At 43.2% G+C, this 27,620-nt stretch overlaps 1 long non-coding RNA gene across 7 annotated transcripts in view; it reads right to left on the bottom strand.

Annotated features, from left to right (window-relative positions):
* LOC144303505 (uncharacterized) overlaps window positions 1–27,620 on the bottom strand; it is a 172,573-nt gene that overhangs the window by 103,550 nt on the left and 41,403 nt on the right. The window contains exon 6 of one of the 7 annotated variants that reach the window (XR_013370611.1): window positions 15,430–15,580. The exons of the other annotated variants lie outside the window; for them this stretch is intronic. This is a non-coding gene — a long non-coding RNA (uncharacterized LOC144303505). Of the gene's footprint in view, window positions 1–15,429; window positions 15,581–27,620 lie in introns of those variants that run through there. 7 annotated transcript variants of the gene reach the window in all.

Here is a 27,620-nt window from a genome sequence, read left to right as displayed (position 1 = left end):
AGAGCACAGAAAAGAATCTGCCTAGCAGGTTGCAAGTTACTGTAGACATAAAAAGTTTAAGAGAAGAAATGTGGGGTTTTTTGTTCCTATTTTTTGATCCCTTTGCCATCTGAACTTTCTTCAGCAAAGATTCCTGATGCCTATTTAAATAAAATGAAGTTTCTTTTTGCTATTCATTTTGCTTCTCCTGTGCCAGTGTACACCCCAAGTAATAATCAAAACTATATCCTAATTGGAAGGATTTAATTTGTAATAAGATCCATGGGAAAGGCTATATATACAAAGGCAATGCAAAAAAAAATGAGCTTTCTTATAGAGATAATAAATTTAAACAAACTTCATAGAAAATGGGCCACAAAAATGCCATTAAACTGCACTATGACTGGTAAACTGGCATATATGTCTAGTGAAAATGAGGACAGCAATTCTCATTGCAAATACCAACAAGACAAATATAGGCCAGCACTTTCTGTTCTAACATTGGGTAGCTTTTATTGTTCATTATTTATTCACAGTAAGCAGGAGATGGAGAGTAAACTGACCTCACTCTTGGACCTCAGATGGCTTGAGATGTCAGGGAACTGTTAACAGTTCTCATTACACAGAATAAAGAATTACAGATTATTTCCACTCCTGATACAGAGAAAGCTCAAGATCAGTAGCATAGCGTAAAAGGATGAAAGTAAAAGCAGTTAAAACTCCATAGTTTATTTTGATGTTGTTGAGGGCCAAGCCATGTAAATTAAAAAACAAAAAACAAACAAAAAAATCACCCCTTCTTGATTCTTTCCAACCTATTTTACAGAAACTATTTCTTGCCATGTCCCCTCTGAGTGCTTGAGCTTACTTGGAAGAAATGGCTTTGGGCCAAGGACAGAGGAACTTCTCAAAATAAATACACCCATATACCTGTACCCAGGCACCAATCATTCTAGTTCTTTCCCAGTCTCGTCATCTTTATAGAGCTTTATAGAACATCTGATATCAGACAGGGGAAAATTTTAACCATCCATTTCTTAAACAACACCATTTTTTTCAGCAGACCTTTATATTTAATAGAACCGTTTAAAGATTTTACATTTTACAAAATTACCGACAATCAAATCACTTTCTTAATTTTTAAAACTGTATTTAGACAAGCCTGAAGGCTCATCAGAAACATGTTCAAATTTTGCGACCATTGTCTCTAAAGAGCCATGCACTATGGAGGATACTGAGTATCTTGCTTACCTGTAGCATTTATGACCCAGGACCAGTGACACACTTTAATGGAAAACACTGAGGTCAATAAAAGGTACAGAGATTTTTCCCATACACCCTCTGCCCCCATATTATCAACACCTCCCATCGGAGTGGTACACTTCTTAAAGCTGATGAAACTACATCGACACAACACAATCACCCAAGTGTATGACAGGGTCTGTAGTTTACTTTAGGGCTGACTCATGGTGGTGTCTATCCCATGGATTTGGACAAATCCCATGTATAATGATGTGCCCCCATAATTATGGCATCACACAGAGGAGTTTCACGGCCCTAAACATCATCTGTACTCCTCATGTTCATCCCATCATGGCCCTAAACATCATCTGTACTCCTCATGTTCATCCCAGCAACCCTTCATCTTTTTTTGTCTCAGTGGTTTGGCTTTTTCCAGAATGTTACAAGTTGGAACCAGACAGGATGCAGCCTTCTCAGGTTTACTTCTTTCACTACCTAACACAGACTTAAGGTTTCTCCATGACCTTACATGGCTTGAGAGCTCATTTCTTTTTAGTGCTAAATAACATTGCAATATCAGTAAGTGCAATTTATTTATCCATTCTCACTTACTGAAGGGTATCTTGGCTGCTTCCAAGTTTTGGCAATTATAAATAAAGCTGCTATAAACATCCACATGCAGGCTTTTATATGGACATAACTCTTTTCAACTCCTTTGGATAAATACCAAGGAGTGTCATTGCTGGACTGTGTGGTAAGAGTATGTTCACTTTTCTGAAAAAAAAAAAAAATATCTTCCAAAGTGGCTGTACCATTTTGCATTCCCACCAGCAATAAATGAGAGTTCCTGCTGCTCCACTTCCTTACCAGAATTTAACATTGTTAGTGCTCTGGATTTGGGGCATTCTATTTTTTTTTTTGTATCTTTTTTTATTGGAGTTCGATTTGCCAACATAGAGCATAACACCCAGTGCTCATCCCATCAAGTGCCCCCCTCAGTGCCCGTCACCCAGTCACCCCAAACCCCTCCCACCTCCCCTTCCACTACAGCTTGTTTGTTTCCCAGAGTTAGGTGTCTCTCATGTGCTGTCACCCTCTTTGATATTTCCCACTCATTTTTCTCTCCTTTCCCCTTTATTCCCTTTCACTATTTTTTATATTCCCCGAATGAATGAGACCATATAATGTTTGTCCTTCTCCAATTGACTTATTTCACTCAGTATAATACCCTCCAGGTCCATCTACATCAAAGCAAATGGTGGGTATTTGTCATTTCTAATGGCTAGGTAATATTCCATTGTACACAGAGACCACAGCTTCTTTATCCATTCATCTTTCGATGGACACCGAGGCTCACAGTTTGGCTATTGTGGACATTGCTGCTATGAACGTTGGGGTGCAGGTGTCCTGGCGTTTCATGGCATCTATATCTTTGGAGTAAATACCCACTAGTGCAATTGCTGGGTCGTAGGGCAGGTCTATTTTTAACTCTTTGAGGAACCTCCACACAGTTTTCCAGAGTGGCTGCACCAGTTCACATTCCCACCAACAGTGCAAGAGGGTTCCCCTTTCTCCACATCTTCTCCAACATTTTTTGTTTCCTGTCTTGTTAATTTTTACCATTCTCACTAGTGTGAGGTGGTATTTCATTGTGGTTTTTTTTTTAATTTTTTTAAACTTTTATTTATTTATGATAGTCACACACAGAGAGAGAGAGAGAGGCAGAGACACAGGCAGAGGGAGAAGCAGGCTCCATGCACCGGGAGCCCGATGTGGGGATTCGATCCGGGGTCTCCAGGATCGCGCCCTGGGTCAAAGGCAGGCGCCAAACCGCTGCGCCACCCAGGGATCCCTCATTGTGGTTTTGATTTGTATTTCCCTGATGGCAAGGGATGCGGAGCATTTTCTCATGTGCTTGTTGGCCATGTGTATGTCTTCTTTGTTTAGATTTCTGTTTATGTCTTTTGCCCATTTCATGATTGGGATTTGGGGCATTCTAATAGGTGTGTTGTGATATCTCATTGTTGTTTTGTGTTCATTTGTATTTCCCTAGTGACATTTGATGTGGAGCATCATTTCATATGTTTATTCACCATCTCTATATCTTCTTTGGTGAGGTGTTAAGATCTCTGGGCAGTTTTTTAATCAGGTTGTTTGTTTTCTTATTGTTGAGTTTTAAGAGTCCTTTGTATATAATGGGTAACCATCATTCATCAGATATGCTTACTCTGATAAATTACATTCACTGCTGACCCAGTAAGTTTGGGGATGAAACTTGGCAAGCTAATGTTATGGCTTGCAAAAACGGTAAGACTTAAGACCTCACGGTTCCTGGCCACAACCACTTTGAAAAACTTGCAGTATCTGTAGCCTGTCAAATCTTTTATATGTGTGTATGTATATGGGTTTATACTCAATAAAGTAAACACTACTGTGTACCAAAGGACATACACACAAAAATGTCCATGGCAGTTTAAAATATTCCAAACTGTAAACAATCAAAATATCCACCCACATAGAATAGTTTTAAAAAATGTGGTCTAATAAATAAACTTCTGACACCTGTAAGAATATGGGTGTATCTCAGAGATATAATGTTAGTAAAAGAAATCTGACACAAAAGAGAATATACTCTACCATTCCGATTACATAATATTTAAAATAAGGTAAAACTAACGTGATGGTAGCGATCTGAATAGTGGTTGATCTTGGTGGAGTGTATGGATTAGGACAGACAGGATAAAAGAGCCTTCTAGGAGAGTGAGAAAGCTCCATATTTTACCTGAGTGGAGGTTGCATGGGCGTATATATATGTGAAATGCCATGTAACAGTGGAGCTTAGGTTTGTATGCTTAATATTCATTATAACTCAAGTTTTAAAAAATCTAAAGTGGAAAACAAAGAAATGAAAATGCAAAGAATGTCCTTGAGGCCCTTTCTTGTCTATCAAAAGTTTACAAGTTTGACGGCCTGCTATTGACAGGCTATGAGGAAGAGACACTCTCACATATGCCTGACAGTGTATAGAACAATCCAGTGGCTGTGAAGCTAATTGACAATGTTTATCACAGTCACAGATGCACATGCATGTGCCTCTTCACCCAGGCACCCCACTTCTGGGAATTTATCATGTATGAAAGGATGTGTATATAAAGTCATTTACTGTTGTATGTCAGCAATAACTAGAAAAGGCCTCGAGACCTCCCAAATGTCCATGCCAGGTAACTGGAAAGACCTACCCTGAGAGCTCCACAAAACAGAATAGTACTCAGATGTTTAATAGGTGGAAAGCTCCCTGCACACTCACATGGAAGAGGATCTAGGAAAAATGGTTAGCTCAAAGCCCTACGTTTAAGCCGCCATTCACATTTAAGAAAGGGAAAATAAGAGTATCTTTCCCTATTTGCTTTGTTTGCACAGAGAAACTCAGAACAACATGGAAGGGTGGAGAGGAAAGGGTACTTGAGGTAAAGAGAAGAACAAGATCACTCAATATGCGTTTTGTAACATTATTCTGATCTTCAAACCATAAGAATGTGTTACCTACTCAGAAAACTAAGCTAAAATTTTTAGATGGTGCTAGCTCAGATGGCTATATGTATTAAAAATAAAATGAAATTAGATCTCTCTTACTGTACTAAAAAAAAGATAAGAGGAAGAAGAAAGAAAAAAGCAACCTTGCAGAAAGAAAACTTTAGGGTTTAAAAGGAAATATAGGAGAACATTTTTATAACATAAGAACTAGGAAGGATTTCTTTAAAATATAATAGATAAGTCAAACATGAAGTACAATACTGCATTAAATTTGAAATACATGCAGAAAAAAAGGCACCATAAATAAATTGAAAAGCACAGATTGTGAGATGGTATTTGCAATGCGAATAAACCACAAAGTATTTTTGTAGAATATTCATAAGCAGCCCCTTCAAACCAATAAGAGACGGACAAACAACCCAAGGGAAAAACAGGCACAAATATGAGCAAGGCAAGAGGGAAAGGAAGGGAAGAGACTTGAATGACCAATAAGCATATGGGGGGAGAAAGATACTAGTGTAATCATCTGGGAAACGCAAGATAAAAGTGAGATACTTAAGACACCTGTCAGCTATGTAAAAATTTTAAATATGATAACTAGAAATATTCATTAGGATGTGGGAAATGGAATTATACTTTGTAAAATAATACCAACAGTTTTGGGCAACTTGACAGTACTAGCAAAGTTAAAGTTGACTTGTAATCCAGCAGTTCCACTTCTATGGGTCTCCCCTAGAGGAATTCTCACACATGTGCATGAAGAGACTCCTCCTCCAAAAAGTGAACACAACTTAATCTAACTCAGGAGGGGGATGGATAAAAAAACCCAAGATTTATTCAGTGAACCACTGCATAGTGGTTAAATTAAGGTACTAAACCTACAAGTATCAACATGGATTAATCTTAAAGACATTTTGGGATCAGAACAGAAAAGCCAAGTTGCAAAAGGATATGTAAAATATAGTATCATTTGTGTGAAAATTTCATACTCGGGTTTACATGAAATCTATATGGGGGGGGATCCCTGGGTGGCGCAGCGGTTTGGTGCCTGCCTTTGACCCAGGGCGCGATCCTGGAGACCCGGGATCGAATCCCACGTCGGGCTCCCGGTGCATGGAGCCTGCTTCTCCCTCTGCCTATGTCTCTGCCTCTCTCTCTCTCTCTCTCTCTGTGTGACTATCATAAATAAAAATTTAAAAAAAATAAATCTATATGGGTACATAAACATGTGATAAATATAGTAATTTGGAGGTAGGCTTAATACAAATCAATTTAAAAACAGTAATCGATTTTGGAGGAGAGAAAGCTAATGAGATCTGGTCACCCATTCAACAAGTGTGTATTAAGGACTTACGAAGTGCCACATGCATAGGTATGAGGGATGCTGTGGAGAACAAGTCAAATTCAGGAAGTTTATATTCCAGGTCCAGGGATGTGAGAGAGACAAACAATAAATTTGCAATGATCTCAGTTGTTTATATACACAATAAAAAAAAGAGGAGCTGAAGGAGAGAATTTCAGCAGCAGTGCAGGGGATCCATGTGGGAATGTCTCCCAGAGGACGTGCCATCAAGCAGGGATCTGAGGGAAGGAAGGGTGAGGGTTAGTGAAGATCTGGGGAATAAGCTAGCCAGACAGAAGAGCCCAAAGCAGGAATGAACTTGATGTGCTCAGGAAGCAGCAGCTAGGCCGGAGCTGGAGGGGGACAGGAGGCCAGACAGGCCACTGGTCTAGATCATGTTGGACCTTGGTAGCCACTGTGATGAATGTGGATCACTTCTGAATGTGATATGAGGAGTGTCTCAGTCTGTTCAGGCTGCTCTAATAAAATACCACAGACTATATGGCTTATAACCACAGACATTTATTTCTCACAGTTCCGGAGGCTGAGAGCCCAAGATCAAGTTGTGGGTAGATTCAGGGTCTGAAGAGAACCCCCTCCTAGATGGCCATCTTCTCCATATGTCCTCAAGTGGTGGAGGGATCTAGGGAGCTCTGTGGGTTCTCTCTTTAGGGCCCTAGTCTCATTCGTGAAGGCTTTGGCTTCATCCCCAAAGGCCCTACCTTGGGGATTAGGATTAGGCTTCAACATGAATTTTAAGGCACAAATGTTCAGTCCACAAGCTGGCAGTGAGATGATGTAATTTGCTCTTTAGGCAGCACTGGGTTTCTGTGTGACAGACTGACTGTAGAAGGTGAGTAGAAGCAGAGGGGCAGCTGGGAGGCCACCAGTGAAATCTGGGGAGGGAGATGATGAAGCAGGGAGGTTATGGATTGGGAGAAATCTTGGATCAACTGGTGCAGTGGGCAGGGGAAGGGGATACGAAGCAAAGACAGGAGTAAGGGAGAGATCATGCTAAGCAAGTGGGGGAATGTGGACACCTTTTATAGAGATGGAGGAGTCTGAGGGATGAACATAACTTCATCAGAAATCAGTTTTGTTTTATAAAGTTGATTGATCTGGGGTGAACGGTAGAGTCTCAGCCTAACCTGAAACACCTAATTTCTTAATTTAAAAGTTATTGGGGAAATACCACAGGATAGTAAAACACGTTAAAAATCTCAGCAGTGGGGTCACGAGTATCAATAACCCTCAGTGTTCAAACTATTTCATTTGGAACAAAAGGAATGGTTGAGCTAACAATGGAGTGATGCTTTCCTGGTATGGGCAGCTGATTTACCCATGCCACGGAAAGGTGCATGAACCATAATGCCTTTTCTATCCAGGAATTAGGAAGAAGAGAAGGAGGCGGGAAGAGCAGAGAGGAGGGCAAGTAGCCGAATGTGGCTACTCCACCAGGTGCAGTGGGCAGTGGCAAGGAAAGCACGTCAAAGCTGGCGGGCAGAGCTCCTCCACGTGTGCTCTTCAGGGCTACTGGGCAAGGCTTCAGCATGAAGCCTCTCTTGTCCCAGTGTCAGAAATCACACCATCCAGCCCCATGCTCATGACCCCTATAGACCCATCTGTAAAACCACAGGCCTGTTTCCGGTTCAGTCCTGGAGCAAGAAGCCTGACTTCTGCATGGCTCGGCCTTGTCATCTGGAGACAGACCTCGCTCCGAAGGGCTGCCACTGGGATGTGTGTGCCGTGAGGCCTCAGTAGGACGCCCCCACCCCCACCCCCACCCCCCGCCCAGAGGAAGCACTCAGAGAATGTCAGATGCAGGAACCATTGCCATGAATGATGCTGCACTTGCTGTGTCGCTCCCGTAGCCAACACCAGATCAATAAAATGGGAGAATTATGAGGCCATCTGACCTAAATGTGCCACCAAGCCGCCTCAGGAAAGCAGTCTTGTGGGATCACATCACAACATATTTACAGAGAAGGGGCCTTGAACTCAATTCTTGCTCTGTCTCTGCCGACTCTGTGATCCTGAACAGTCACTAACACGTTCTCAGCACCAGCTGCTTAATCCGGAAATGAAGATACAATCTGCCCCATCTCTTCTCCGGGCTTTGGGTATCAGGAGATAGGGGATATTAAAGCGTTTAAAGAACAAGTGGGAAAGCATGACTGCCTCCTCTGTCAGAGTTTGAGTTTTTGCAACGGAACACAGACAGGTGTACCCAGAAGTGCCTCAAGCGCATCAACAGCCAGGTGCACACAGCACTGACTTGAGAATCAGTAGCTACAGGTCCAATTCCCGCCTTTCCACAGAAATCCCAACATGGCTTAGAAATGCCCTAAACTTCTATCTCCCCACACCATACCCAGCGTTGTGTTCTCTCTCTGCAAAAGAAAAATGTAATTCTCAACATCATGCCAATGCGAGGAGAAACCTGCAGCCATCGGCCCAATATGGCAGGAGCCAAACCTCCATAAATAAGAGGTTTGAGATAAGTTATCAATTGTTTCCAAATTCCATAAATGGGGAAAAGTGAAACTTCACATATAGGAGAGTTGGAGGCACTAAATATAATAGTTTGGGTGGATCGTTTTGGGTCATGTTTAACACGTAGTAAGTTCACAATAAATTTGTGATCCCTTCTCCTGAAAGCCGATTGTGATACTGTCTCTCATCGTATTCCATAACCAGGGATTTCTCTTTTCTTTAGGTCAGGTAACATAGCTCTGGGAATGCCTTCTTTAGAGATAGATAGATAGATAGATAGATAGATAGATAGATAGATAGATAGATATAGAGATAGATAGAGAGAGATAGAGATATATGTGTTCGATTTGTCAACATATAGTATAACACCCAGTGCTCATCCCGTCAAGTGCTCCCTTCAGTGCCTGTCACCCAGTCACCCCATCCCCCTGCCTGCCTCCCCTTCTACTTCCCTTTGTTCGTTTCCAAGAGTTAGGAGTCTCTCGTATTTTGTCAGCCTCTCTAATTTTTCCCACTCATTTTCCCTCCTTTCCCCTATAATCCCTTTCACTATTTCTTATATTCCCCGTATGAGTGAAACTATATAATGATTGTCCGTCTCTGACTGACTTACTTCACTCAGCATGATACCCAGTTCTAGCCACATTGAAGCAAATAGTGGGCATTCATCCTTTCTAATAGCTGAATAATATTCCAGTGTATATATACCACATCTTCTTAAAATCAAAGTGAAATTAAATGAAGCCAACACACACCTACTGGAACAGCTAAAACTGAAGAGCATGGTAACATCACTACCAACATAAAACAACTGGAACGTCAGTAAGAGTACTATTGATAAAACTGTTGAGAGATGACTCTCAGGAGAAGTATGAGGTCATCAGTACGCCAGCAGTAAGCCATCTTAGCTTTCAACTTGTTTATCACATTCTTTTCTAGCATTTGCCGTGGCTGAGAGCAAAAGCTGAAAGGAATGACGTTTGATGCTTTTGTAGTGAGGGTAAAAGTTCTTCTAGATGGAGCAAGAAAGGCTCAGATCACAGAGAAACAGATGGGTGAAGGGAAGAAATCCTTCATGGGTACCAAAGACAGGAGACAGCAGGTGGGGAGAAACATGAAAATGGGCATAGGCATCAAAAGGGAGGAGGTGAAAGCTGAGAAGGAAAGTACCCAACACCAACTTGACAACCCAGATGATCTATGACGCACCCCCCAATTACAATGATAAGAAAATCAGTATGATACACATTCCTAGGTTGAAAATATTTTTTGTGCACAACCCGGAAAATAAATGACAATTTGAAGAGCTTAATTTACATATGCACAGTGCTTTACAGTTTACAAAGTATGGTGTAATACTAATTTCTGAACGCTCTGAATAATGGTCATTAGTTCAGTTTCATAGATGAGGAAACTGGAGTTTCCGGGGCCCCAGTTACCCATGATCACAGAGTTAGTAAGTGGCAGATATACCCTTGAGCAACCTGCCAATCCTAAACCAGGGATTCTTTCTTCTGTGCCTGTGGTTCTCAACTGGGGGATGATATGGCACTGCAGGGGCCACTGGCAATGTCTGAAGACATTCCTGATTGCCACAACTCGGAGGGAGTGGTGAGTGATGTTACAGTCATCTAGTGGTAGAAGCCAGGGATACAGTTGTTACTCTGACAATGGGTAACAGTAGCCCCTAGAACAAAGAATTATCCATCCCAAATATCAATAAAGCCAAGTTTGAGAAACCTTGCTTTATACAACACCTCGCTTCCCAAGTTTATGTTGCAAAACTGGTATTATAAACAGCCTTTTCTCCAGCTTCCAAGCAAAAATAATAGAAGTATAACCAAAATATATGAATTTTTGCTTCTTCTTCCCTTTCTTATTGGTTTCACATCACCCAGGACCAATGCTAATCTCTATTTTCTTCTACCTTTAAGTCACAGCTAGTAGCTGCTGTGTGGTTGCACATACTCCCGTGGACTGTGAGTCAGCCCAATGGTCAAGATTAAATGGCAACAAAATAAAAAAAAAAAAAAAAAAAAAACTAAAGTAGTACAAAGATTAATTCCTGATTCACATTATATGCCCAAAAAGTGTTGATGAGATTCCCATTCCACAAATATTCAGGGACACAGGACACGAGAGGCTTCACCATCTGTAGCATATGGGTCCCTCAACTGCATGACAGGAGACAGCCTGAAGGCTGCACACTAGTCTTAAGACTTCGCAGCCCACCACCCAAAACTAAGAGAGTACAGGGAGACTGGAAATAAACACTGGGGGCTGCTCCCTTCTGATACAGTGAATACTTTGGACTCCTTCTTTAGAGATGGAGTCAGAGCCCAGAGTGACACAAGGAAAGGATGTTCTCTCTGGGCCGAGGTGGGTTGTTAACCTAGTGCGTGGGGGCACAGAATGAATCCTTGTCCCTTGTATGTCTATGGCTTGGCCCTCTGACCAACCAGCAATGGCTTGCACCTCACAGAAGTTGAATCTGTAGTTGTGCACTCAGTACAACATCGCTGAACACCCTGTGTGTACAAGGCAGTGTGTGCTTCATAGGAACATACAAGGAACACGGGGTCTCCATCAAGTACACGAAGGAACTGGAAGTTTACAACTGCACAGAAATGTGATGATGTGATTTTAGAATATGTGAATAATTGCAACAGGTAATTTAAGTAGGAGCTGGGCATTTCTCGGCGGATTTTAAGCACAGGAGTTCTAGAAGAGGATAAGAGCTGCAAAGAGTTCTCAAATGCAATTCTGACTGCTATAGTGGCTGCCTGTTAGCCTTGTGCTAACAGGACTCTGAGGCTGTGCTCCAGACCAGCAGGTACCTGGACTCAAAGTCCAGTTAAGGGCACTGCCTTCCAGGCCACGACATCTGTCCAAGACTTCTGCCACCAACCACAGGAGCTCAGCTTCCCCGCCGACAGCCTCCCTGCAGACCAGCTAGCTGCAAATTCAGGCATGCCCATGGACTCTCTCAGGTTTGATAATTTCCTAGAATGACTCACAGACTTCCGGAAAACACCGTACTCACAATCACAGGGGCTTTTTATAGCAAAGGGATAACAATCAGAGCCTGCCAGAGGAAGAGACGCTACAATAGACTGTACATCTGTGTCCCTCAAATTCATACATTGAACACGTAACCCCCAGTGAGATGGTATTAGGAGGGAAGCCTTTGGGAGATGACAAGGTCATGAGGGTTGAGTCCTCATGAATGGTTAAGTACTCTCATTAGAGAGGCCCCAGAGAGTTCCCTCACCCCTTTCACCGTGTGAGGACATGGCAAACATCTATGGTCCAGGAAGCTCTTGCCAGATACCAAATTGCCAGTACCATGATCTTCGATTTCCCAGAGTCCAGGACTGGAAGAAATAAATTTATTTATTTATTAACACATATATAACACTCTGTTGTTATAAGCCACCCAGTTTATGGTATTTTTGTCATAGCAGCCCAAATGGACTAAGACACATAGGGGTTAGGAGAGTTCTATGCCCTCAGGGATGCCTCACCCTCTTGGCATCTAACTATGGCAGTTTGCACACACAGCGTTAACACCAGGGGTCCCATGAGTTCGGTGTCCATAGTCTGTGCTGGAGTTTCATTAGACAGACATGATTGAATCATTGCCCACGTGGCTATCCAAAGTGCCTTCCCTTAAATCACATGGCTGGCCTTTCTGGTTTGGCCAGCCCCCACCCTGAGTCATCTACTTAGCATGAGCCATCAGGTGTGGGCAAGGAGCCCACCATAAATCATGAAGATCCTCCTATCACTCTGATAATCCCACAGGTTAGAAGTTACCTCCAGGCACCAGGGACGAGCGCCAGACATCCCTTTGGGTAGAGCTAATTCTTCACTAAGCAGCAGAAAGTACAAAGAATGTTAGTAAGGATTTTATTATTAATGAGTTCACATGTAAATAATTTCATAAAAATTTTATTATCAGTGATACAATTTATTAAGAGCAAATTATATGCCAGGTCCTGTGCTAAATATTTTATGCAGTGATTTCATTTACTCCTCAGAAAAACCTTCGAGATGGGATTATCTGCAAATCAGGAGACTTAGTTTTGTAGGGTAACGTGCCCACCTATTGTTAGAGGAGGAGATGTCAAAGCCACAGGCCTGACTCCAGAACATGTGATCTTAACCACTCTGCTCTGCGGCCCTGACCAATGACCACTGTCCACCTCCGGCACAGGAGTGGCACACAGGGCACACAGCTGCTGTGCCTAGGACAGGTTTCTAGAAGGCAAGGAGTGGATGTGTGAGGCTCAGTGCCCAGGCTCACACCAGCCCCTTGTTTGCTCTCAACTCTGCAGTGAGTCTTCGCCCCGCGACCCCACAGTATCTCAGGAGGCAGCACAGCCCCTGCCCCCACCAGCTAACAGTCTAGACATGCTCAGAACTGATGAGAAGGGGCTCTGAATTGTGTCATACAAGGCAGCCGCTTGGAGGCTCCTTTTTCCTCCGTGCACATGGTCTGTAAACCTCGATCTTTCAACCTCTTTTTCACATGTCCCTGGAACCCCCACCCTAGTCAGTAGCTGGGGTCTGATTTCCTGGCTCATCTCCAGCCCCTTATCTTCTAAGTTCCATTTATCCTCCTCCCTTCATTCCAGGAATTCCCAGAGTGACCCACTCTAATAGAGGGAAGATTTTCCTTCTACCCCAGAAGCAGTGCTCCACCCCCACTGCCAGGCTCAGCCACCACACTGCTCGCTGAATGTCTCCCACTGAACTGAGTCTTCCCTGATGTCACCTGGACGTGATCTCTGCATGCTGCCCCTCCCCATGGCTGCAGTCTGCACGCTAGCTGGCTGTGCACTCCTGGTTGGTTTTCTCCTACCTACCCTTCCCTTATTCTCTCTGTGCCCCGAGAAGCCTTTGCCTTCAGCTTGTACTGGATCTCCAGACATGCCAGGGTTTTGACCCCTTTGGAACAGAAGGTGGGTGAGAAAAAATTAAAAGATGAGAATGTTTTCAAATTAACTCCCAGTTTATGCCAGATGCTGGAAAATTACTATAACCATAATGGTTAAAGAATAAAAGGTCTCTTCCTCAATTTCTTTCAGAAGTGTTCTATAGTTTTGAGGGTATAGATCCTTTATGTCTTTGGTTAGGTTTATTCCTAGGTATCTTATGCTTTTGGGTGCAATTGTAAATGGGATTGACTCCTTAATTTCTCTTTCTTCAGTCTCATTGTTAGTGTATAGAAATGCCACTGATTTCTGGGCATTGATTTTGTATCCTGCCATGCTACCGAATTGCTGTATGAGTTCTAGCAATCTTGGGGTGGAGGCTTTTGGGTTTTCTACGTAGAGTATCATGTCATCGGCAAAGAGGGAGAGTTTGACTTCTTCTTTGCCAATTTGAATGCCTTTAATGTCTTTTTGTTGTCTGACTGCTGAGGCTAGGACTTCCAGTACTATGTTGAATAGCAGTGGTGAGAGTGGACATCCCTGTCTTGTTCCTGATCTTAGGGGAAAGGCTCCCAGTGCTTCCCCATTGAGAATGATATTTGCTGTGGGCTTTTTGTAGATGGCTTTTAAGATGTCGAGGAATGTTCCCTCTATCCCTACACTCTGAAGAGTTTTGATCAGGAATGGATGCTGTATTTTGTCAAATGCTTTCTCTGCATCTAATGAGAGGATCATATGGTTCTTGGTTTTTCTCTTGCTGATATGATGAATCACATTGATTGTTTTACGGGTGTTGAACCAGCCGTGTGTCCCAGGGATAAATCCTACTTGGTCATGGTGAATAATTTTCTTAATGTATTGTTGGATCCTATTGGCCAGTATCTTGTTGAGAATTTTTGCATCCATGTTCATCAGGGATGTTGGTCTGTAATTCTCCTTTTTAGTGGGGTCTTTGTCTGGTTTTGGAATTAAGGTGATGCTGGCCTCATAGAACGAATTTGGAAGTACTCCATCTCTTTCTATCTTTCCAAACAGCTTTAGGAGAATAGGTATGGTTTCTTCTTTAAACGTTTGATAAAATTCCCCTGGGAAGCCATCTGGCCCTGGACTCTTGTGTCTTGGGAGGTTTTTGATGACTGCTTCAATTTCCTCCCTGGTTATTGGCCTGTTTAGATTTTCTATTTCTTCCTGTTCCAGTTTTGGTAGTTTGTGGCTTCCCAGGAATGCGTCCATTTCTTCTAGATTGCCTAATTTATTGGCATATAGCTGTTCATAATATGTTTTTAAAATCGTTTGTATTTCCTTGGTGTTGGTAGTGATCTCTCCTTTCTCATTCATGATTTTATTAATTTGAGTCTTCTCTCTCTTCTTTTTAATAAGGCTGGCTAATGGTTTATCTATCTTATTAATTCTTTCAAAGAACCAACTCCTGGTTCTGTTGATCTGTTCCACAGTTCTTCTGGTCTCGATTTCGTTGAGTTCTGCTTGAATCTTTATTAACTCCCTTCTTCTCCTGTGTGTAGGATCTATTTGCTGTTTTTTCTCTAGCTCCTATAGGTGTAAGGAGTTCTTTTGTATTTGAGTTCTTTCCAGTTTTTGAATGGATGCTTGTATTGCGATGTATTTCCCCCTTAGGACTGCTTTTGCTGCATCCCAAAGATTTTGAACGGTTGTATCTTCATTCTCATTAGTTTCCATGAATCTTTTTAATTCTTCCTTAATTTCCTGGTTGACCCTTTCATCTTTTAGCAGGATGGTCCTTAACCTCCACGTGTTTGAGGTCCTTCCAAACTTCTTGTTGTGATTTAGTTCTAATTTCAAGGCATTATGGTCTGAGAATATGCAGGGGACGATCCCAATCTTTTGGTATCGGTTCAGACCCGATTTGTGACCCAATATGTGGTCTATTCTGGAGAAAGTTCCATGTGCACTTGAGAAGAATGTGTATTCAGTTGAGTTTGGATGTAAAGTTCTGTAGATATCTGTGAAATCCATCTGGTCCAGTGTATCACTTAAAGCTCTCATTTCTTTGGAGATGTTGTGCTTAGAAGACCTATTGAGTATAGAAAGAGCTAGATTGAAGTCACCAAGTATAAGTGTATTATTATCTAAGTATTTCTTCACTTTGGTTAATAATTGATTTATATATTTGGCAGCTCCCACATTCAGGGCATATATATTGAGGATTGTTAAGTCCTCTTGTTGGATAGATCCTTTAAGTATGATATAGTGTCCCTGTTCATCTCTCACTACAGTTGAGGAAGACACAAAGAGATGGAAAAATATTCCATGCTCATGGATTGGCAGAATTAATATTGTGAAAATGTCAATGTTACCCAGGACAATATACACGTTTAATGCAATCCCTATCAAAATAGCATGGACTTTCTTCAGGGAGTTAGAACAAATTATTTTACGATTTGTGTGGAATCAGAAAATACCCCAAATAGCCAGGGGAATTTTAAAAAAGAAAACCGTATCTGGGGGCATCACAATGCCAGATTTCAGGTTGTACTACAAAGCTGTGGTCATCAAGACAGTATGGTACTGGCACAAAAACAGACACATACATCAATGGAACAGAATAGAGACCCCAGAAGTGGACCCTGAACTTTATGGTCAACTAATATTCGATAAAGGAGGAAAGACAATCCATTGGAAGAAAGACAGTCTCTTCAATAAATGGTGCTGGGAAAATTGGACATCCACATGCAGAAGAATGAAACTAGACCACTCCCTTGCACCATACACAAAGATAAACTCAAAAAGGATGAAAGATCTAAATGTGAGACAAGATTCCGTCAAAATCCTAGGGAAGAACACAGGCAACACCCTTTTTGAACTCGGCCACAGTAACTTCTTGCAAGATACATCCACGAAGGCAAAAGAAACAAAAGCAAAAATGAACTATTGGGACTTCATCAAGATAAGAAGCTTTTGCACAGCAAAGGATACAGTCAACAAAACTCAAAGACAACCTACAGAATGGGAGAAGATATTTGCAAATGACGTATCAGATAAAGGGCTAGTTTCCAAGATCTATAAAGAACTTATTAAACTCAACAGCAAAGAAACAAACAATCCAATCATGAAATGGGCAAAAGACATGAACAGAGATCTCACAGAGGAAGACATAGACATGGCCAACATGCATATGAGAAAATGCTCTGCATCACTTGCCATCAGGGAAATACAAATCAAAACCACAAGGAGATACCACCTCACACCAGTGAGAATGGGGCAAATTAACAAGGCAGGAAACAATAAATGTTGGAGAGGATGCGGAGAAAAGGGAACCCTCTTACACTGTTGGTGGGAATGTGAACTGGTGCAGCCACTCTGGAAAACTGTGTGGAGGTTCCTCAAAGAGTTAAAAATAGAGCTGCCCTATGCCCCAGCAATTGCACTGTTGGGGATTTACCCCAAAGATACAGATGCAGTGAAACGCCAGGACACCTGCACCCCGATGTTTATAGCAGCAATGGTCACAATAGCCAAACTGTGGAAGGAGCCTCGGTGTCCATCGAAAGATGAATGGATAAAGAAGATGTGGTTTATGTATACAATGGAATATTCCTCAGCCATTAGAAATGACAAATACCCACCATTTGCTTCAACGTGGATGGAACTGGAGGGTATTATGCTGAGTGAAGTAAGTCAATCGGAGAAGGACAAACATTATATGTTCTCATTCATTTGGTTAATATAAATAATACTGAAAGGGAATATAAGGGAAGGGAGAAGAAATGTTCTGGAAATATCAGAAAGGGAGACAGAACGTAAAGACTGCTAACTCTGGGAAACGAACTAGGGGTGGTAGAAGGGGAGGAGGGCGGGGGGTGGGAGTGAATGTGTGACAGGCACTGGGGGTTATTCTGTATGTTAGTAAATTGAACACCAAAAAAAATTAATTAAAAAAAAAAGAATAAAAGGTCTCCTTGGACTTTCCAGCATGCCTATCTCCTAGTCCTGTAGGAGATTATGCACATCAGCTGGGCCCTCATTCTGCACAACTCTTTCTTCCACACTTACTTGTCTACCTTTAGACATGTGAGAGCCTACCTTGTAGGAGAGCAGGCTTTCCATGGACACACTCGGACCTCGCAATTTAATTCAGCAAAGAAACAAAAGATCATATCACAGCACATGGAAAAGAAAAAGGATGTTCATATTCTGACATTTTGCTCTAGTGAAATAATCTCCAAATGCACAGGATGGGTATGTTGGAGAAAAGAAGCCAAGAGTGGGCTCTATTGGGCCAAGGATTTCTTCTGTGCTCCCACACCTGTTCAGAGGGTTACCCATGTCATCAGGGATGAGTTTGAGAAATCAGCTCAGGCCACATTTGCCATTATTTTTGATCTTCAGAATTTTCTAGAGGTTGGCATTAGGGACCCTAAGTATTTCTGTTTAAGAGTTGAAGCACTTCTAAGAATCCCTCCTGGCTCAAGCAGCTATTTCAAATCTCCTAAAAGCAGCAAATTTGGCAACACTGTGAAGCAGCCCGAGGTTAATTGTTTACTTTGGACAGATGCATCAAAGATTAATCCAGAGTGGCATTTATCTGTTGTTCATTGGACACTAGTGGTCAAATGTGCCCAATCTGGGCAAGATACCCACAAGGGGAAGAGATCCCAGAGACCACGAACCACAGTAATCCTCAAAAGAAAGCTATTTTCAGTCAAGACTCAAAAGCCTATCTTTCCCATCCTATTTTTTTAAATCATGATATGCATTGTAAAAGTTGTGCTTTCCTCAAACCTAGGCACAGCCACTCAGAAAATTGTGCTTTTGTTGCATCCCATCCATGGGCTGCTCCCTTCCTCAGAATTTTTCTGATTATGAGAAACTGATTCAGTCATTCTTTCTCAGGATATTGTCAGAGTTTCTTGGAAATAGTCCTTTCCTGAATAACTAACATAAGATTAAAAATTGGCAAAGGTAAAAGATGGTAGGGAAGACATTGGAAATGTGTCTGCCGTCAATTCACAGCCCTGTTCCAACTTGCACAAGACCTATTGCAATGAAGGTTATCTGGGTTTTCTGTATCCAAGATAATGTATGACATGGCTTCACATTTAGTGTTCACTGGAAGAGTGGCAAAAGTCATGATAGAGGTCTGGTCTGGTCGACAATGTTCCCTTTGGATTAGAGGGAAGATTTCCATGGATGCTACTTTCAGTAGAAAGCTGTAAGAAACAGAATGGGGAGCTCTAGATTCAAAACTGGGGCTCTGAGCATCAGAATTAGAACCCAAGGAGGAGGGTGGCCTGGCAAGGACAGTAGTGAAGGGCAAGACAGAAGATGCAGCCCCACTTGGGAACAGCGACTCATTGTTAGGAAGGCCTGGGTCTGAGTGTGTCTCGCATACCTGCCCCTCACACACTAGCTCCTCACACAGTTCTGGGGAATTTGCCCCAAGCTCATAGTTGGCACTTCAACTGGAAGTGCCAGGCTCCTCTGTAGGAGCACAAAAGCTAACTCAGGGGGCAGCTGGGGTGGGCCCTGGAGGAAGGAGCTGCAGGAAGACTCCCTGGGCCATTCAGAATTGGCCCTTTATTTCAGTAAATCCTGGGGGATCATGAATGCCTGCCTGAGAGCCCCCAGAGACAGAGACAGCAGCTGGGACAGTCAAGTCACCAGATGTGCAGCTCAAGTCCTTCCAGAGAGAAGTTGGAAGGCTGGGGGGGTCTTCCCTGGAGCAAGCGGAGGATGGGGAATCATGCAGACTGTCAACATCATTGGGGATGTCTGAGGTCTTTCTGCGCAGTGGGGGAGATTTCTCTCCAATGGCTAAGGGATCAATGATGGTAAGAAGAGGACTGAGCAAATGTGCACACAGTGTGGCCATGAAGGAATGGCACAACCACGGTGGTGGGAAAGCCTCCAGGCCCAAGGCTGAGTCCACCTCCTGGGACCCATGTGAGGGAGTGGGAGGGACAGGACAGCCCCAGGAATCCCACTGAATGACTCCCACTGTCACAGCAAAGCACTTTATTTCCCCAGGAGGGCCTCAGTTTGGAGACTGGGCTCATCAGGAATAAAGAGGACAGAATAAGGGTCAGTTAGATCCCAGACAAGAGCTTTCTTTTGATGTGACTCATTGTACATCTTTTATTTCTTTTCCCATGGGACGAAAGGGACACATTTAAAAACTACCATTTTATTATTTTATTTCCAATAGATACCTTTCGTCATAAGCATCTGTAGTGGGTTGAGTTGTGCCTCCTACGAGGATGCGTCCAAGTTCAATCCCCGTGGACTCTCTGAATGTGATCTTATATGAAAATGGGATCTGGGATCCCTGGGTGGCTCAGCAGTTTAGTGCCTGCTTTCGGCCCAGGGCGTGATCCTGGAGTCCTGGGATTGAGTCCCACATCGGGCTCCCAGCATTGAGCCTGCTTCTCCCTCTGCCTGTGTCTCTGCCCCTCTCTCTTTCTGTGTCTCTCATGAATAGATAAATAAAATCTTTTTTTAAAAGAAAGAAAATGGGATCTTTGTAGATGTGATCAAGTTACAGTGAGATTGCAGGAGCTTAGGGTGGGCCCCAATCCAGTGATTTTCCTGATAAGGGGAGAAGTTCAGGTGCAGAGACACACAAAGAAAAGACCTGGTGAAGGCCGAGACAGACTGGAGTGTTGGGTCTGTAGGAAAGAGAATGCCAGGGTGGCCAGCAACCCCCAGAAGCTAAGAGAGGCATAGAAAGGATTCTCCGGAAGGAAGAAGCAACCTGCCTGACACTTTGATTTCAGATTTCAGCCTCCAGAACTGTGAGAGAATAAATTTCTGTTGTCTTAAGCCACCCAGTTTCTGATCATTTGTCATGGCAGCTCCAGCAAACTAATACAGTGTCATTTGCATTTTTCTCAAAACTCATAAATTATAGGGTTATGAAGCAGTGGTTAACTCAGTCATCACTTAGGTGAATTTAGTGCATGTACTTGTCACCCACCGTTTTGTCCATTACTTTACCTCTGTCCTCCGTAATTCCTGTCTCTGACCCAGCTGTCACCCTGGCCTGAGACATGGTACTTCCCTGTGTCTCTGTCTCTCTCTCCCTCTATCTCTCTGTTGCTGACTCTCTGTCTCTGTGTCTTTCTCCCTTCTCTGTGTCTCTGTCTCTGCCCCCTTCTGTCTCTCTCTCTCTCCCCCCCCTCTGTCTCTGTCTTTCTTTCCCATCTCTCTATTTTTGTCTGTCTCTGTGTCTCTCTCCTTGCTCTGTGTTTGTCTCTGTCTCTCTCCCCCTCCGTGTCTCTGTCTCTCTTTCCGATCTCTCTGTTGCTATCTCTCTCCCTTCTATGTGTCTGTCTCTGTCTCTTTCCCACTCTGTTTCTCTGCCTCCCGGCCCCATGCTGCATGCTGAATGCAGGGGCATGAAAACAGGGGGCTCAGCTCAGCCCTCAAGCAGCTTATCCCTGGAAGATCTTCCAAGCAATATCTCCATCTGTCAGGCCGGGGGTGGAGCATGAAAAAGTCATTCTGTCTTTATTTCCAAAACAGAAGAGAAAGCATGTACATGACAGTCCTTTTATCAACAGGAAATAGATGCCAATCGCTATCTTTCTCTTAAGATAGCTCCTTTTTAAAAGAAGGCAGGTGAAGAAAGGTTCAGATGAGTAACAAAGGAGTAACGCGGGTCTGGAAGCGGAGGCAGGGTTGGGCATGACTGCTGTGGGCCACCAGCACCTCCCAAGTGTTTACTTGGAGTAGTTTACCGGGCACTGGGCCCAGAGGGAGGAGAGATTCCAAACAGATCAGAAAGTAGCTGATACTTACAAGAAAGTCACCACTAATACAGAAGGAAGAATTCCATCAAATTAAGTTTTTCTGAACTTGAGATGTCCTTGGGGACACAATAAACAAATGAAAAAGAGAACACATGAGAATACTCACAGGAGAAAACCAAAAATAAGCACAAATCAATATGTACAAACCCTTGCTGAGTTGGGCTAACTGAAAGGCCAATATTAATTAGTGAAAGGTCTGAAAGATAGAATCTCACCTAAAAATATCTGTTCATGGCTCTCAGGTTCACCAACCTGTGCCTGCCAATAACAGGAATGAGAAACCAGTATAGTATGCCCAGTGATCTACAAGTTTAACTGGATCTGGGTTCTGAAGAGTACATGGAGAGAGTGTGGGGTGGTCCTGGCAAGAACCCAGGGTCTAGACCGGGAGCAGTGGGATTCCAACAGCCGGGCTCCGGGAACCTCACACGCCTCACAGAATGAACCAACGCCATCAGGCAGTTGAGAGTCCAGGCCAGGAGGCTGAGGTGGGGTTCCAATCCCAGCTTCTTTGTAGCCAGCTGTGTAAATGTGGGCAAGTTGCCTAACTGCTCTTTGCCTCAGTAGATAGCCATGATGGTAGCACCCTGGCCCACGGGGGTGCTGGGAGGCACACAGTAAAGTTAGCCACTTCAGCACCGCCTCTGTGACATCTTTGTAACTGTGGCTGGACAAAGAGATCCAGCCAGAGCAGTGACTGTAGTAACCCCACAGGCCTACTGTTCACAGCCCCCCTTGAGCCAACTGTGATCCCAAAGCCTCTCCATAGAACTGGACTTTCCCCCCCATCCCTGGGACCCTCTCATCCAATCTCCTGGCAGAGTAAGCAACCCACGGTTATCCCAACTAGGGCAAAGCTGGCCCACAGTGTACCATCTGCCGCCAAGTGGCTGGCCCCGAACAGAGGCCACCAGACAGCAGTGGTGGTGGTGTCTAAACCTGCCGTGGTGTGGGAGCCATGCTGACAGCTTGTGTCTGGCCATCATGCCCAATGCCCTGGACGCTCCATTCATAGCCCACTCTAAAACATTGGAACCAAGGACAGAGGCTGGCTGACACCCATGGAGCAGGCCCCCTTTAGGACAGATGTCGTGTCCTCAGTGCTGTGTTCTTGGGCACCATCAGCATTTCACAAGGTGCTTACATATGTTTCTACTGCTATGAGACCACTGACATTCTCTTCCTTCCCTGGTGTGCCACCTGTCCTCATCCTTCGGGTCCTTCACCAATAGCCAAGCCTGACATGGGCTAGAAATCTGCAAACACACTAGTACCTGGAGCATATTCACTTCATCCAAAGGGGATGACTGAGTGCCCCACACTGCCCCTGACTCAGGCCCCAGTGTGGCCCATTCTCTTCTAGCTCCCCAGTATCAAGCCCACTATCTGGGAACTGGGCCCAAGGGTTTCTTAGCCACAGCTGTGAGCTGAGGTGTCTCTGCAACAGAGACACACAAGTGCACGAATGTGTTCATGTAACTGGGCCTCTAGACCTGCTTGGGAGTGATCTTCAATGTAGGATGTGATCCTATACCTGCCTGGCCCAGTGGCTTGACAGATCTGACAATACCCAGGCCCCCACAGACGCTTCCAGCCATGCTTTCAGGCCAGCAACGTGATGCCTTTCAAAGTGGGGAGTAACTCCCTGCTGCAGATGTGCTCTTGCTCCAGATCTTGGAGGGTCTGCACTGACTCTTCCGTTTGGGGATTCCCAGACCTCTACCCAGCACCTCCATCTACCATGGATACCTCTTGAACCATCAGACTTGCTGAGTCATACACTATGATCAACAGAGCTGTTTGCACTGCAGCTGGACCTGCTGCAAACCTCAGTTTTGTTCTGGGAAAGTTTCAAAACTGCAAACATTTGAGTCACCTGATAAATGGGTTGAAACAAGACTCTGCTTCCAAATGCCAGAGAGTCTCACCCAGCAAGATGCCTCCTTCTTAATAGCAGGGAAGGTGAATGCAATCACTTGCCACTGTCATTTATCTGAAAGAGGATAAGGCGATATCCCCCCAGACAATGGGCCCCTAAAATTTCCTCGATGTGGCAGGCCACTGACTCCGCATGGGGTCCATCTCCTGCCTCATGCATTTGTGTCTTCTTGAGGTTTTCCAGGATTCTTAAAGGCATCAGTGTTTGTCCGTCTTGCTTGGGTTCCCATACTACTTTATTGAAAGGTGTGTCCTCTGAGCCCATTCAAGGAACATAATTCTGATGATAGATTTTCTGCTCTCACATAATCAACACATCCCCACATCTTTTCCACCCTGAGCCTCCCTTCTGCTCCCTTCTCAAGACTACACCAAGGCATTTGGAGATCTCTAGGTCATGTCTGTAGTGCGTGATGTGTCTCAGCTTCAAGGGCATACTTAGCAGCACCGCGGGACCTGCCCCAGTGTCTGTGGAAGGATGCTAAATCACAAAGCAAGGCAAATGCTCTCATGCCTGTCATCGTCTCTTACCTGCAATTTATCCCAATTCCTTGTCAGCGCAGCCTTAATCATTGTGATACATGTGATCCAGTTCTAGAACACCATCCCTACCACCACTTTCCCCTGGTCTTTTCCAGAAAGCATACCCAGAGACATACCTCAGTGCAGGTACTACTTGGAGACACATGATATCAGAAACAGAAGTGGGGGCTGAGAAGCACAGAACAGGGAAAGAAAACTAACACACAGCAGTGTTTTTGAGCTGTTCACCATCGTGGACATGAGCTCAATTCCGCTGGGACCCCCTGAGAAATGATGTGGAAAGTGCATCAGGACTGTTCAGAAAAAAGGAAAGCTTATCCACCAGCTCAGACTTCATTTGTCAGTTGTGACCCAATAGGTGTGAACCCCTATACTGTTGGGTTTGCACCTGAGTCCAGGTGCGAACCCCTCACACTGCCAGGTTTACATCTGTGCCCCACACCTCGCCTCAGAGAAGCCATGGAGCAGAAAGAGTATGTCATGAATCCATGTGAAATTTCATTAGGTTACATTGTGTGGAGTCATTTCCAGCAATATGAATGGAGTAGAAGATAAGCAAGCAGAGAGGATGTGAGGCACAAGCCATGTCTGAGCTAGGAGTATAGAAAATTAGATATAAGAAAATCAAAGAGGCAAAAAAGATAGTAATAGTTTTTTTGTACCATCCAAGTCTCATAGCAGAAGGAATCTATTCGTGGACCTAGATACAGCAGGTTACCCTCATGTGCCATGAAAATTTGAGTCATGTGACTGACTCCCCTTGCTCTCAATTCCATGCTCACCATGCTCACTGTCTAAATATAATTTGGCCTCCATGTGACTCAGCTTCAGGAGAATGCACTAGAGAGAATGTGATTTTCTTGTCCTTACGGCAATTACAGTCTTCATTATAAATTAATTAGGGCAATAGGATTTGATACATCAGGCTCTTGTGAACTATGAGACTGAGTCAGCACTCTCAGGGCCAAGAACCACAAACAAGATTGACTTTTGAGACCAAAATGCTTTTGCTGTGAGCAGGGAGAGAAGGGGGAAGAGAGAATTTTCCAGGGGTCCAAGTTACTAAGGTTCTAATGAGCCTGGAGGAGAGGGGCTGGTGAAATTGCATCATTTGACTTTATCTGTGTCGGTGGATTGTTAAATCTTAGAAAATCTCAAATTATAACATCCATTAGCTAAAAGCCTCCTTTGAACTCTGTAGGTAAGGCCCAAGAGAAGGTAGCATGCTGTATACAATGACTCCAGAGAAGAATTCTGTGCATGTGTGTGTGCAGAACACTTAACAGAAGATCTACTCTCTGAACAAATTCTTAAGTGTGCTCTACAGCTTTGTTAGCTACAAGCAGGTGGAGCTCCAGGGCTTATTCATCAGGCATCACTAGCACTTTCTACCTGCTGGCAGTGACTTCCAGTTCCCTCGCCCAGGCCCCATATCTACCAACCTACCCTCCTGTTTCAGTGAGTCTGACTACTTTCGATCCCTCAGATCCCTCACGTAAGAGGGATTGGGCTGTTACTTGTGCTTCTGTGTCTGGTTTATTTCTCTTAGCACAATATCCTCCAGGTTCATCTTTGTTGCTACAAACAGCAGGATTTCCGTTTTTTAATCCCCTTTGCATGGATGTACCACATTCTCTTCATTCATTCACCTGTCCATGGATATTTGAGTTGTCCCCGTATCTCAGCTATAGAGAGCAGAGCTGCAAACACGAGAGTGCTAATATCTCTTCAAGGTCCTGATTTCAATTCTTTCAAATAACCAGATATGGAACTGCTGTATGATATGGTAGCTCTATTTTAATTTTTGAGGAACCTCCACATCTGTTTTCTACAGTGGCTTCACTATTTTACATTCCCCATCAGTGCACAAGGGTTTTAACTTCTCTACATTCTAACACTTGTTATCTTTTGCTGTTTTTTTTAATGATAGCCATCCTAATTTGCATGAAATCATCTCTCATTGTGATGTTGGTTTGCATTTCCTGACAATTTTCCTGATGATACAGGACCATTGTTTCATATATGTGTTGGCCACTTATATATCTTCTTTGGAGAAATGTCTATTCAAGTCCTTTGCCCATTTTTAAATCAGGTTCTTTTTGCTGTTGAATTGTTGGATATTCACCTGTTATCAGACACATACAGTTTATAAAAAATCTCCCATTCCATAAATGGCTTTTTCACTCTGCTGTTTCCTTTGCTGTGCAGATTTTTAGTTTGATGCAGTCCCATATGCCTATTTTTGCTTTTGTTGCCTGTGTTTTTGATGATATATTCAGGAAACTTAATCATTGCCTAGACCAAAGTCATGAAGCTTTTCCCTAGTTTTACTTGAAGAGTTTTATAGATTCCTGTTTTACCTTTAAAGCTTCAATCCATACTGAGTTGATTTTTGCATATGGTGTAAAAGAAGGGGAAAAAGAATTTCATTCTTTTGCATGTGAATATCCAGTGTTCCCAACACCATTTGTTGACTACAGATGAGGATTCTTGAAGGCTAATACATTGGCCTCCCCTGGCCTTCAAGTGAGTCTTTTAATCGGTGTTTTTACAACCTGAGAATGTGCAAAAACAAGCCAGAAAGGAGTCAGAACTTATTATATGCAAAATACTACACATAAAAGAAGGAAAACACAAGAGCAGAGGGAAAGAAAAAATACACACTGTGAGGTGAAGATGTGAGTATGAACAGCATCATATTGGGGTTCCAGACATTCTGATTTATGTTCAGAATCCTAGGGCCATAGCACATCAGCCTTCAGAGTATAATTTGCAATTCATATAATAGCCATGAGAGCTTTAGATCCATCCTATCTCCCCTTGCTTTCACATTTCCTCCTGTTTCCATTACAAAAGAGTAGCCACCTTGGCCAGAAAAGAAAGAAAGAAGGGAAGGGAAGGGAAGGGAAGGGAAGGGAAGGGAAGGGAAGGGAAGGGAAGGGAAGGAAAAGAACTCATTTCCCAGATCCTGATAAGAGGATTGAAGTTCTTTTGGGAAGTATAGATGTTTTGTCGCTATTACAGAAAAGGGTCCATTTGCCAGGAAAACAACCATGCCCCTCTGCTATCTACAAGCATCCTACACTTCTGGGTATTTGGGCATAAAGGGCTATTTAAACAAGCACTTCTATTGCTTTTAGGATGTGAAGCAATAAACAACAGCTGTGATTATTTAAATGCTGAAGTGGAACTGAATCAGTTTAATTAATCACAAAAGACATTTACTGCAAGTAAGCTGCAGAGGCAAAGACATGACTGTGATTATACCAAATGGGGGAAACCAGAGAACGTTGCTCTTAAATTCCTTGGAAGGGGTTTGAAAATACAGATGTATCTGCCCTTCTCATTTGCCCTGGTAATTTATTGTACATATTTCGAGAATATATTGAATGCAGTCAACAACGTTAACTGGATAGGAATGAGTGAAAATCACAAGAATTTCACCAAGGTAGAGAGTTTCTTCCTCTATAATTCAAAATGAAGAGTAGAGATGAGCCTTCTTAGCAAAGATCTTGAGAAAAATTATGATGGTTAACCTGACAGAGTATGAAGCAGAGAGAAAAGAATCCTTATTGTCAAGATATTCTTAGACAAAGCGTCTCATAGAGTCTGTTTGGGTATTAGCTGTAGAGGTAGGATTGCTAGATAAACTTAAAATTTTAAGGGGCAAAACATGCTGTTTGTTGCTTATCTAAAATTTAAATTTAACTGGAAGTTCTGTATTTTTTCTGCGCTATACCTGGCAACCCAACTTAGAGGTCACTTAGTCTAACTGGATGACTCTCCCAATAAAAGATAACATGTACTGAAAGAGTTGGTACGCTA

This window comes from Canis aureus, chromosome 1, assembly GCF_053574225.1.
Source record: "Canis aureus isolate CA01 chromosome 1, VMU_Caureus_v.1.0, whole genome shotgun sequence".
NCBI lineage: Eukaryota > Metazoa > Chordata > Mammalia > Carnivora > Canidae > Canis > Canis aureus.
Note: the sequence above shows the minus strand (reverse complement) of the source record. Positions and strands in the feature narration are given on the sequence as shown.